Raw genomic sequence first — 12,441 nt, 5'->3', positions numbered from 1 at the left:
TTAGTTACCTAGTGGGTGTGTACCTGACAACCCTCCCACTCGTTACCATCATTCGCGCCAGCTGTGGGAGGGCTATTTATACGCTCTCTGGCTGTAGCTCGGCACTTCATTGTCTTTTTGCCACATCCTGAAGTTGGTACTACAGCGGTCTCTCTCACTAGTGTGTTACTGATGATATCCTTGAGGTTATTGTCATGCCCCTTTATGTTTGTTATTTTTTGCTTCCTTTGAGCTCCTTAGTGTGGGCATTGGTAGCGTTCCTTATTTCACTCCCTCTGTTTTCTCCCTCTAGCTTACTATGAGTTCGCCCAGTTTTAGTGGTTTGCTTTATTTTGGCACTGCCTAGAGATTATACTCTCCCTCTCGTGTACTACGAGTTCACCCAGTTTTAGCGGGTTGCTTTATTTTGGTATTGCCGAGAGGTTTCTCTCTTTTCTTCCCTATTTTCGCTGGGGAGTTTCTTTTGTTTCCTTGTTTAGTTCTTGGTCGTGTCGCACCTGGGTTTCCACCCCGGCTGCTCCCCCCCCCCCCCTTACATTCTTATTGTTGTGTAAATGCATTGCTAGGTCATTGCAGTACCAAACTAATGTAAAACATGGCAAGCTTCTTGTACAGGTTATCCTACCCTCTCAAGGTATAATGGTATATTCAGGTGACACATTCAGTTTAGAAATTTTGCTGCATTTGGATAGTAGAATGAATATACAAGGATTTGGACTTGATATAGATAGACCTGGAAATGTACTGGCTAACAGGGCTCTGGTTAACCTAATTTTTAAATAAAGGTCCATTTTAAATGTAATGCAGATTGGTTAGAAAGTGTTAGGGAGAGTAATCCTTTTTGGACACTTTGGGCATGCTTCATATACGCATACCCTCGTGTATCTGAATAAAATTAATTTTCTTTACATTTTGTATCAAAAATCTTTTTTAATAAAAGAATTTGATTTTCTGATCATTCATGTGGCAAGACAAAAAGATTTGCAGATGTTTCGTATTTGGAGAGGTTTTGGGACACTTGAGGACATCTGGAAGCAGTTTTGGGAAAACCCATATGGAATTACAATGCCTGTCAATATCTTTACCATTTTGACAACCAAGTTGATATCAAGGTTGTGCAAATATTGACAAATATAAAATAGATCTGGGTTACCGACGACTTAGAAATTCAGTGCTAAACTATAAAAACTATATTTTTGTGTACACTGTATGTACATGCTCTGACATGCATTTGTTCTGTCTCAAATCCCTGAATGGTACAAACCTCTTTAATTTAAGTCTTCAACCATGTGTGTGCAGTAAATATATTTTGAGATATTGACACTTTTAATAGGACAAAATAGGTGGAGATTTCCCTCTAGGGCGGCCAAAGTGGAAAGGCCAAACCAATCCCCCTTGGTTAACTCAACAAAACAAAAATACATAAAAAACATATAAATACAAAATAATAATGATACTTTTAACATAAGCAATGAATTATATCAACTTCAATACATTATAATACCACACAGACACTTTTTGCAGGCAACACTATTGTACCCCCTGTAACACTAAATAAATGGCTTTTCCCATTCCTGAGCGTGGTACTCCCCTCTATATTTGATTGCTTGATTTCACCCCTAATGATAGATTCCAGTATTTTACATGTGATACAAGTTAGACTGACAGGCCTGTAGTTTCCTAGATCGGTACGGTCCCCTTTCTTATATATTGGTATTATATTACCTTGTTTCCAGTCATCCGGTATTTCTCCAGTTTCTTATGATTGTCTAAAAATACTTGCCAGTGGTTTAAAAATGATCTCACTTAACTCTTTGAATACCATTTGGATGCACATGCCAACTGGGCCTTGTCTTTAGTTTATGTAATTTATCAAGAATTTATTTATCCCCTATCTTAATATTGGCTAAGACATTCTTAGTATTGAGTATGCCTTCCAGCCTACTAGTAACCTCCTCCCTGGTAAAGCTCTCAACAAAGTAGCCAGTTAAGGCATCAACAATATCTTTATTGTTATAAAGCAGTTCTCCTTTGATATTCTGAATGCACTTGACCTTTAATCTTTAATTTTCCTTTTCCTACTACAGTATTGAATGAAGCATTTGGGATTGCATTTTGCATCATCTGAGATTTGCCTTTCAAATTGCCTTTTGGCTAACCTTAGTTATTTTTATTTTTATTACTCAGTGCTGTCCTTTTTATACATCTGATACAGTTTAAGTTTTTGCAAACTCTTATGTATAGCTGTATTCATCCACTGTTTTCTTAATTACTTTTCTGCACCTTAGGAATGAATTTACTCTGTGCACCAAGTAAACCCTTTTGAACCTGCTCCACTTTTCATTCACAGTCCTGCAGTCAAGAACTTGCTCCCAGTCTACATTACTTAAATTTGATCACAACTTTTTACAGTTTGCACGCCTAGAAATCCTGGTCCTGGAGAAGCCCCTCTTAATGTGCTAAAACTATTGTGGAATGGTCACTTGTCCCAAGTGGTTCCATTACATTACATTAATGGCATTTGGCAGATGCTCTTATCCAGAGCGATGTACAACAAAGTGCAAAGTGCATACCCTTAACCAGGGATAAGTGCGCTGAAAGACCATAGACGGAAAAGCAATTTCAAAAACAAAGATAAGGACTACGGCCAATATGAGCGGATTTTATAAATATATATATATATATATATATATATATACAGTCAGGTCCATAAATATTGGGACATCGACACAATTCTCCTCTTTTTGGCTCTATACACCACCACAATGGATTTGAAATGAAACGAACAAGATATGCTTTAACTGAAGACTTTCAGCTTTAATTTGAGGGGTATTTACATCCAAATCAGGTGAACGGTGTAGGAATTACAACAGTTTCTATATGTGCCTCCCACTTTTTAAGGGACCAAAAGTAATGGGACAATTGGCTACTCAGCTGTTCCATGGCCAGATATGTGTTATTCCCTCATTATCTCATTTACAAGGAGCAGATAAAAGGTCTAGAGTTCATTTCAAGTGTGCTATTTGCATTTGGAATCTGTTGCTGTCAACTCTCAATAAGAGATCCAAAGAGCTGTCACTATCAGTGTAGCAAGCCTCATCATCATTAGGCTGAAAAATCTAACCAAACCCATCAGAGAGATAGCAAAAACATTAGGTGTGGCCAAATCAACTGTTTGGAACATTCTTAAAAATAAAGAACGCACCGGTGAGCTCAGCAACACCAAAAGACCCGGAAGACCACGGAAAACATGAAGGTATGGTGGATGACAGAAGAATTCTTTCCCTGGTGAAGAAAAACTCCTTCACAACAGTTGGCCAGATCAAGAACACTCTCCAGGAGGTATGTGTATGTGTGTCAAAGTCAAAAATCAAGAGAAGACTTCACCAGAGTGAATACAGAGGGTTTACCACAAGATGTAAACCATTGGTGAGCTTCAAAAACAGGAAGACCAGGTTAGAGTTTGCAAAACAACATCTAAAAAAGCCTTTACAGTTCTGGAACAACATCCTATGGACAGATGAGACAAAGATCAACTTGTACCAGAATGATGGGAAGAGTATGGAGAAGGAAAGGAACTGCTCATGATCCAAAACATACCACCTCATCAGTGAAGCATGGTGGTGGTAGTGTCATGGCGTGGGCATGTATGGCTGACAATGGAACTGGTTCCCTTGTATTTATTGATGATGTGACTGCTGACAAAAGCAGCAGGATTAATTCTGAAGGGTTTTGGGCAATATTATCTGCTCATATTCAGCCAAATGCTTCAGAACTCATTGGACGGCGCTTCACAGTGCAGATGGACAATGACCCGAAGCATACTGCGAAAGCAACCAAAGAGTTTTTTCAGGCAAAGAAGTGGAATGTTATGCAATGGCCAAGTCAGTCACCTGACCTGAATCCGATTGAACATGCATTTCACTTGCTGAAGACAAAACTGAAGGAAAAATGCCCCAAGAACAAGCAGAAACTGAAGGCAGTTGCGGTAGAGGCCTGGCAGAGCATCACCAGGGATGAAAGCCAGCGTCTGGTGATGTCTATGCGTTCCAGACTTCAGGCTGTAATTGACTGCAAAGGATTTGCAACCAAGTATTAAAAAGTGAAAGTTTGATTTATGATTTGTAGGAGGGAGGCGAAGTGTGATTCTGCCATTTGTGAGGAGCCTGTGAGCTGGGGGTTCTGGTATGTGTCAAAAGGGACAAAGGACAATGCTGTTTGTATTACCTTTTGGGGAGTTTCAGACGATTGACGCCAAGAAGATAAGGGATAGATATATGGTGGGTGGATGAGCGGTTCCCGGGCAATTAGGCCATGAGGGCCATTAAAACTCCTGGGAAAAGATGTGCCTAAAACATTTATGACCTATCTCATGACCCCACACCTGGTCAATTCCAGGGGGAAAGACTCCGGGCAGTACCACAGTGCCCTCCTTTGGGCACTGCTGTCATTACCCCAGGGACTACTCTCTTGGATGAAAACTTCAAAACTGTTGTTGAGATGGTCAATAGACCTGGTAAAATATTATAAACATTGCCCATGTGATCCTAGTTGTATTGCCTTATGCCCATTGTAGTAATAACATGAATTACATGTAAAATGGATACACAGGAGGGAGGTTTCATGATAACTGCACCATAACAAAACATTAGGATAATCTATTTGGTATGAATGTAATCTGGTAAAATCAAGGAATCAGATGAGATACATTTCATACCAAATGGATTTTAATAAACCATAGTTTCAATAACTCAAGGGAAAACCTACACGTCCTCTCTTGGTAATCATCTTTTTTCCCTACGCAACAACCCCCAACGGTGGGGGTCTAAATTCCAGATTTGACAACCCCACCAGTCTAATTTATGGTACTGCCACCTGGATCAAACACATGATTTGGCATAAAAGCCAGGGAGACAAGCCTATCAGGGAAGATCGCACTCGACTTCCCACACTGTGCATATTCTGTATATGTGTATAGCGAAAGCAGGCTGGGTAAGACTATTTCACTCTATTATTTTTATTTTCAATTTGTCTATTCATAATTGACTGTGATATTTTACGCTAACTGCCTACCTGTCTGCAAATAAATTATTTTATTTGTAACTTGCGTGATCTCCATGACTCTAATTCATCTTGTACCTTTTCAGCCTAAATTACAACTGAATATTGAGGGGGAAAATGGGGACCAAAGACTGACCGATCGGCAGTTTGGTACAGTTGTGATAGTTCTAAGCTGTGAGGCCAGCAAGTTTTTGCCAAGTAAAGAGTCGGTGAGGCATGGCTCTTGTGGTTTGGTGCGAAGGGAACCCTTGGGCGTTACGGCGCTGGTTCCTGCCAAATTAGTTCTAAGGAGCCCAGTTAATGCTACGCCGACCTGGGCTCGCAACTATCATGGCAGTTTTGCATGTATTGTGTTGACTGGACCCTCAGCCTCTGAGTTCTACACTGAACTGAGATTTCAGCAATAATGTTAATCGCGAGAACATATATTGAGTAATAGTGGCGCAGGTACGAGTCGAGTGTAATCACTCCCGAGGTTCGCGTAAATTTCAAACCCAAATTTCTAAATTATATATCTTAAATGGAGTCAGATAAACGAGTGGAACGATAGTAACCACTAAGTTTACAATACGGCCCCGGTTACGAACAGAGAATATTAGGAATTCTACTGATCTGTTTCAGGCCAGCTGTAAGTGGGATATGGGGCAGGTCAATCCATATCCGACCCGTGGCAACGGACCCAGTATATTCCTAAACATAATTGTGCTCTGCCCTTGTGCGGAGGATGATAATTAAAATCTCTCATTCACTTCACAACAGCCAAGGAAAAACTCGTCGTCCCTTCACCTCCAGCTATTCCCTCATTGGTCTAGCTGTGCAGGTTTTACAGATTGTTAGTTTGTCCCATTACTTTTGGTCCCTTAAAAAGTGGGAGGCACATATAGAAACTGTTGTAATTCCTACACCGTTCACCTGATTTGGATGTAAATACCCCTCAAATTAAAGCTGAAAGTCTTCAGTTAAAGCATATCTTGTTCGTTTCATTTCAAATCCATTGTGGTGGTGTATAGAGCCAAAAAGAGGAGAATTGTGTCGATGTCCCAATATTTATGGACCTGACTGTATATGTATATATATATATATATTTTATACCACACCACACAAATATATGAATAAACAGCTTACCTAGCCAAACAAAACTAGCAAAGGTATCATCCTAATAACACAAGTAAATAACACAAGTAAAAACAACAGTTAAGGTTTACAGGGAGGTAGGGAGGGGCAGGGAGAGGTGTACCTTGAAGAGATGTGTCTTCAGTCTGCACTATCCTGCAAATTCTGTCTGAATCATTACACATCACCAGATCTAAAACCGATTGCCCTCTTATAGGCTGACTGACATACTGTGTCAAATGTTAATTTATAACATCCTCCTTGCCTTTTCCCAGTCTGGTCACCAAATTCCAGTTAATATTTGGGTAATTGAAGTCTCCGATGATAATAGTCTCGCCTCCCTGGCAAGCTTGTATATTTTTAAAGAGCATTGAATTCACGCTACTATCTGAGGCTGGCGGTTGCTAACACACTCCAATTTTAAGACCCTCATCTTCCTCCCCAATAAACTTCATTCACATATCCTCACTAGGCATGTGTTGGTCAATTTCTGGAATCTCCTGCACACTAAGATTTTCTCTTACATAAACAGCCATACCCCTACCTCTCTTACTGGATCTGTCCTTCCTAATAAGTTTATACCCTCTATATTATATTCATCCCCATTTTCATCCCAAAGCCATGTCTCTGTCCTTAAAATGCCCCTACTTATGAGTTCCAAAAACATATTTTTTACGCTTCTAGCATTTAAACAAAGTCTACACATCCTCTTAAGTTCCACTCCCTGCTGTCCCAAGCCACTTGATTTTTGCCCTGAAAAGATTTTGTTATTGCTCTCACCATTATATGTAGCCTTTGCCGTTTTCCATATGGGCAATCTGTACCTCCCTGCCCATTATACTCTCTATCCTCCCTACCCCCAAAGTTCCTAGTTTAAATAATCCTGTGCTACCCTAAGCATACGCTGACCCAGTGCAAAGGTTAGGAAGTGGAGGGTACATGAGGCAGTTGACCAGGCTGAATCACGGCTGCGGCATAGTGTGTTGGTGAGAGCAGTGGCATCAGACGTGCAGGGCTCAGCAGCAACCCAAGACCTCACTTCAACAAGGTCTGGGGAAAAGACGCCAGTTGGTCCAGGAGGAGGTCCATGAAGGGGTGGAGGAAGCCTGATCCAGTAAGATAGTAAAGAGGCGGTAGCAGGGAGCATGGACTTGATGGGAGCAGGCAGTGGACCGGAAGATCTTGTGGTCAGAGCTCTGGAAGGCTGAGCCACACCAGATAAGGTTCCTGATCCAGTCAGTCAATGATGTCCTCCCCAGCCCATCCAATCTCTTTTGCTGGGGCCTGGCAGATACTCCAGCATGGCAAATTTTTCAAAGAGGCTCACATTCTGAGCTGTTGTCCAAAAGCCCTGGGAGGGGGGCGCTAATTCTGGTGCCACGAGCAGGTGCTGAGGGCCAAGTATGAGGAGCTGGCAGGTGAATACCAAAGCAGGACCCGATGTAAACCCATCAAGATGAATAGTACACAGATCCCACTAATCGTTTCAGCTGTATACTGTCAGTGACAGGTCAGGTGCAGAGGCTTCGTGAGCCAGTCCCTCTTCAGGGCACTCAAAATGCTGGGGATCAAGGGAGCCATCAAGAAGATCACTGATGCCACAGAGAAGGCATCAAGATGGCTGTGGATCAAGCAGGGTGATCCGTGGACCATACAAGCTACTTAGACACAAACTGGGGCCTGATCAACGCCATCTGGGTCGCCTGGGCGAGGATGTCTGACGTTCAAAGACCCGAAACACCCTCACTGATGATGTGTCGAGAAGTGTGTGTTAAAACCAGTTTAATCTGGCCAAGCCAGTGACTTCCGGGAACAGGCCAGATGACTACCATGACACTGGAAAGACAGCAGACAACTGGAGAGACAGTAACCAGGGAAGTGAAGGTTAGCACCCCAACCTCCTCCAGAACCCACCTTGGTGTTTAACATCAAGGAGCCATCCCGGAAAGGAGGTCATCACAGCCGCCAGAGCTAGCTCAGCACCTGGTCCCAGTAGAGTGCTATATGTTGTCTACAAGAGGTGCCAGACTCTTGCAGTGACTATGGAAGATCCTCAAGGTCATTTGGAGGAGGGGGAAGGTGGCCCAGCAGTTGTGGTATGCAGAGGGTGTCTGGATTCCAAAGGAGAACTCCAGTACCATTGAGCAGTTCAGAAACATCTCATTCCTCAGTATTGAGGGCAAAGTATTTTTCAGTATTGTCACCCGACATGACGGAGTGCCTGCATACATCAACACCTCTGTGCAGAAGGGGGGGGGGGGGGGGGGGGATGCATTGAGCACACCGGCGTTGTCACCCAGCTGCGCCGGGAGGCACAGGAAGGCAAAGGAGACCTGGCAGTCCAGTGGCTTGACCTTGCCAATGCCTACGGGTCAATCCCACACAAGCTGGTGGAAACCTCACTTGACTAACACCATGTTCCAGGCAAGATCAAGGACCTCATTCTGGACTATTATAGCTGCTTCAATTTGAGAGTCAGCTCTGGAACAGCACCATCTGCGTTTCATTGCCTGGAGAAGGGCATAATCACTGGATGTACTGTTTCAGTTTGCCTCGGCCATGAACATGCTGGTGAAGTCAGCAGAGTTGGAGGGCAGAGGCCCACTCTCCAAGTCAGGTATGTGGCAGCCCCCCATCAGAGCGTTTATGGATGATCTGACGGTGACCACAACAACATGTGCTGGGCTGTAGATGGATCCTCCAAGGCCTTGAGTGCCTCATCAACTGGGCTCGGATGGATTTCAAGCCAGCCAAGTCCCAGTCCCTGGTTGTGAAGAAGGGGAAGGTCACAGATAAGTTCAGCTTCTCTCTAGGTGTCCAGATCCCATCTTTCGGAGAGAAGCCAGTTAAGAGCCTGGGCAAAACCTTGGACTGCACCCTGAGGGACACCGCGGCACTCCAAGCAACCAGCAGTCAGTTGGGAACCTGGCTCACAGTAGTGGATAAGTCAGGGCTGCCAGGCAAGTTCAAAGCGTGGATCACCTTTGTCAAGGCTTGAAGAAGACGCAACTGCACCCAAGTCAGACAGGGGGACTTTTGGCAGCTGAAGGTGGACCTAGGGAGACAGCTCAAATTCCCAGACACCATCGCAGTGACCACACTCAGGCCAGACATGATTCTGGGGTCGGAATCAACAAGGCAATTGGTCCTGCTGGAGTTGACTGTTGCCTGGGAAGACCGGATGGAGGAGGAATTTGAGAGGAAGAGGGCCAAGTATGAGGAGCTACAGCAGGTAACATCACTGATTATGTTGCATCGAGAGGTATGCGTTAAAACATTTGGTACTGTCCTTTTTATATATTATATTGTTTTTTCTTACGTATAGCTTTACTCATCCACTGTGGAGACTGATTTTTCAACATAATTTTCTGCACCTTTGGAATTAATTATATTGTGCATCAAGTACAACCCTTTTGAACCTGCCCCACTTTCCATTCACAGTCTTGCAGTCAAGAACTTGTTCCAAGTCTCATTGTTTAAATTTGATTGCATCTTTTTTAAAATTTACATTTAAATTTTAAATCTAAATTAAAATCTACAATACAATTAATTCAGCAAAAAATTAAGGGGTCTGAATACTTTCTGAAGCCAATGTACACTGTACAACCAATGTACAACATTAAAACCACCTGCTTAAACCATTTTTTTCATGATTAAAAATGCTTTAAACTGTATAAACTTATCTATAAACACTTAATATTGAATTATATATGTGTACTTTTACATACGTAATCATAAGTCAATTGCATTCAAAGGTTACATTTTTAGACGAAAATGAAAATCTTGTAAGCTCATTGGGGGGGTGCATTGTGTTGTTTAAATATCTTGGTACCTACTGGTGTTCATGATGACGTCCATCTTAACAGATGCTCCAGGACCTGTAGAATCTTCCATATTTAAAAAAACAAAGACCACCTGCCATATTTCGAAATGCATCTTATGTATCAGTTTCACCCTTCTTCCCTCCATTGGAATTACATGGTACTGCATGTGATGAAACTACATTTTGCAGTATTTACCAACTTCTTCTGCAGCAATAGGAGGATTAAAATTATCAAAGTATCAAAATTTTGGTTATGGATACTCCTTCCAAAGTATCTGTGTAGTATACTTCCAATTTATGAAGTAAACTTACTGAAATACTTACAAATATACTTTTGAATACTTTGCATGTTGGTAGTTCACTTCCATTATTAAGTATACTGAACTACATGCAAATATACTTTAGAATACTTCAAAGTATCTGGGTAAAATAAGGATTTGGCCATATATCAACTCAAAATCAAACAATTAACACAAAAAGTTAGGCCTCAACCAAAATACACCCAGGTCGAGAAGAAAATGGATCTATTGGTTCAGACATTTCAGAACTTGGGTCAAACCGTGTGCTGTAGAAAAACAAGAAATGTACTAGCGTGAAGGTTTGAATGTAGTTAGCTAGCACAAAGACACTTCGCTATAATGAACATTTACATGATTTTTTGCATTGCGTTATGCTTATGTTTTCTTGCAAGGGAACACTTCCATTCTATAAGAAGTATGTGGTGTGCTCATCTAACATTGGAGTCTCTGAAAGAGGAGTTTGAATATGGTAGATAGCTGGCTTTCCATTTTCTAACTGTAATAAGCATCTAACTACATGGTTCTAGCCATAGTAGCATTATATTATACAGCTATGCTATCGATATAACGTTATATTTGGAAGAGGATGCATAATTCCAATACAATAGTCTGCAAATTTACAGTCGGAGCCCCATTCTGTTATGATAAATCAAACAATGCTAACGTTAGCGCACTTGCTAATCTTACAGCAAATACATCCATTATTCCAACTGTATATCTTACTTGGATTCCTGCAATAGATAACAGCTCGGAGTAACGTTACCAAATGCTTGTTTATTGCTACATTCACTGACAACCTATGGAGAGACACGGAGACAGCCCAGCCCACCTATCATAGCTCAAAAGTCACAGAAGTGAATTCCAAATTGGAGAAGCCTGTAAAATGAGAGGTAGCTGTAGCTGTAACATCAACTAATACTATAGAAAACACACACACGCACACACAAAAAAAACATTTTAGTTGATAACTTAAAGAATCATTCCATTGACTATAGTGACACTACTGTATATAATATGAGGCTTCAGCTTGTATGTAAAACTTCCCGAAACATACAATGCATTTCCCTCAATTATTATGTAAAATGTGTTTCTTTTTTTTCCTGTTTGCATTTCTAAAATGTTGGTATTTTGCTAGTAGTCTGATTTTTATGTCCTGTAGCCTGTGTGTCTGGGACACTACTTTCAGTCAAATGACTATGAACAAAATGTGGAGCAAAATAATTATAAAATCAAATTAGATTATTATTAATAGTATAAGGGTATAAAGCCATGCCTTCAGTATAAAATATATCATGTCATTTACTTAATATCTACAAGATAAAAAAAGACATTCTTGTGTATAATGGAAATGGACTTATATGACTCCAATATGAATCTACACTACTTCTTCCATTAGGGAAAAAATGGAAGTATAATGTTCAAGTAAAGCATTTTCTTTGTATACTTCATGAACATATACCGAAAGTAAACTAAACGACTACTATTAAATTTGAATTTAAAAAGGATATTAATGTGTTCTATAAGTAAACTATTTTTAATTAACTAAGTTTAATTCTTGAAAACATATTTTAGTATACTTTTATAAACTTATTTTTCATAAGGGACTCAACCTTTAAAATCTTTTCAAAATTGTGTCCTAGGGAGCAGCTCACATCTAACGACTGTCTCACAACTGTCTTTTAAAATGAGCTGCTGTCACACATGCACTAAGACCAGGAATCACAGTGGGGTCACACATTACACAATTTATTCAAGGCTATGTGGCTGGAGCTGGCAATAGGAAAAATGTTTACCAATTTATTTTGATAGCATTCTAGTTCTTAGCATCAAACTTGTGCAGTATTTTTCTGTAAATCTAAATTATGCGTAGTGTCCAACCGTGACGCACGTGAGCTAAAAAGAGGTTTAAATTTATGCTTTCTAATGTTTAAATAGTTTTGCCTAAAAAAAACACTACAATGTGAGCCAGTAGGCTGCAATTCAGATTATTTCCATCCTTATTAAACTATCATGCTGTAGCCTGTCATTTTAATGTATTTATCGTTATATGCTACATACTGATTATTAGCAAATTAATTTGATTGCTAATGAATAAAAAGAAATGGCAACAGGTTCAGGTTTGGCTACTGTAGGGTGTTTTATGCT

At 40.7% G+C, this 12,441-nt stretch overlaps 1 protein-coding gene across 1 annotated transcript in view; it reads right to left on the bottom strand.

Annotated features, from left to right (window-relative positions):
* The window catches only part of flt1 (fms related receptor tyrosine kinase 1), a 188,051-nt gene that overhangs the window by 59,110 nt on the left and 116,500 nt on the right, over positions 1-12,441 (bottom strand). The gene's annotated exons all lie outside the window — the stretch shown is intronic.

The sequence above is a fragment of the Conger conger genome, chromosome 4 (genome assembly GCF_963514075.1).
Source record: "Conger conger chromosome 4, fConCon1.1, whole genome shotgun sequence".
Lineage (NCBI taxonomy): Eukaryota > Metazoa > Chordata > Actinopteri > Anguilliformes > Congridae > Conger > Conger conger.
The sequence above is the reverse complement of the archived record's forward strand: the minus strand, read 5'-3'. Positions and strand labels throughout refer to the sequence as shown.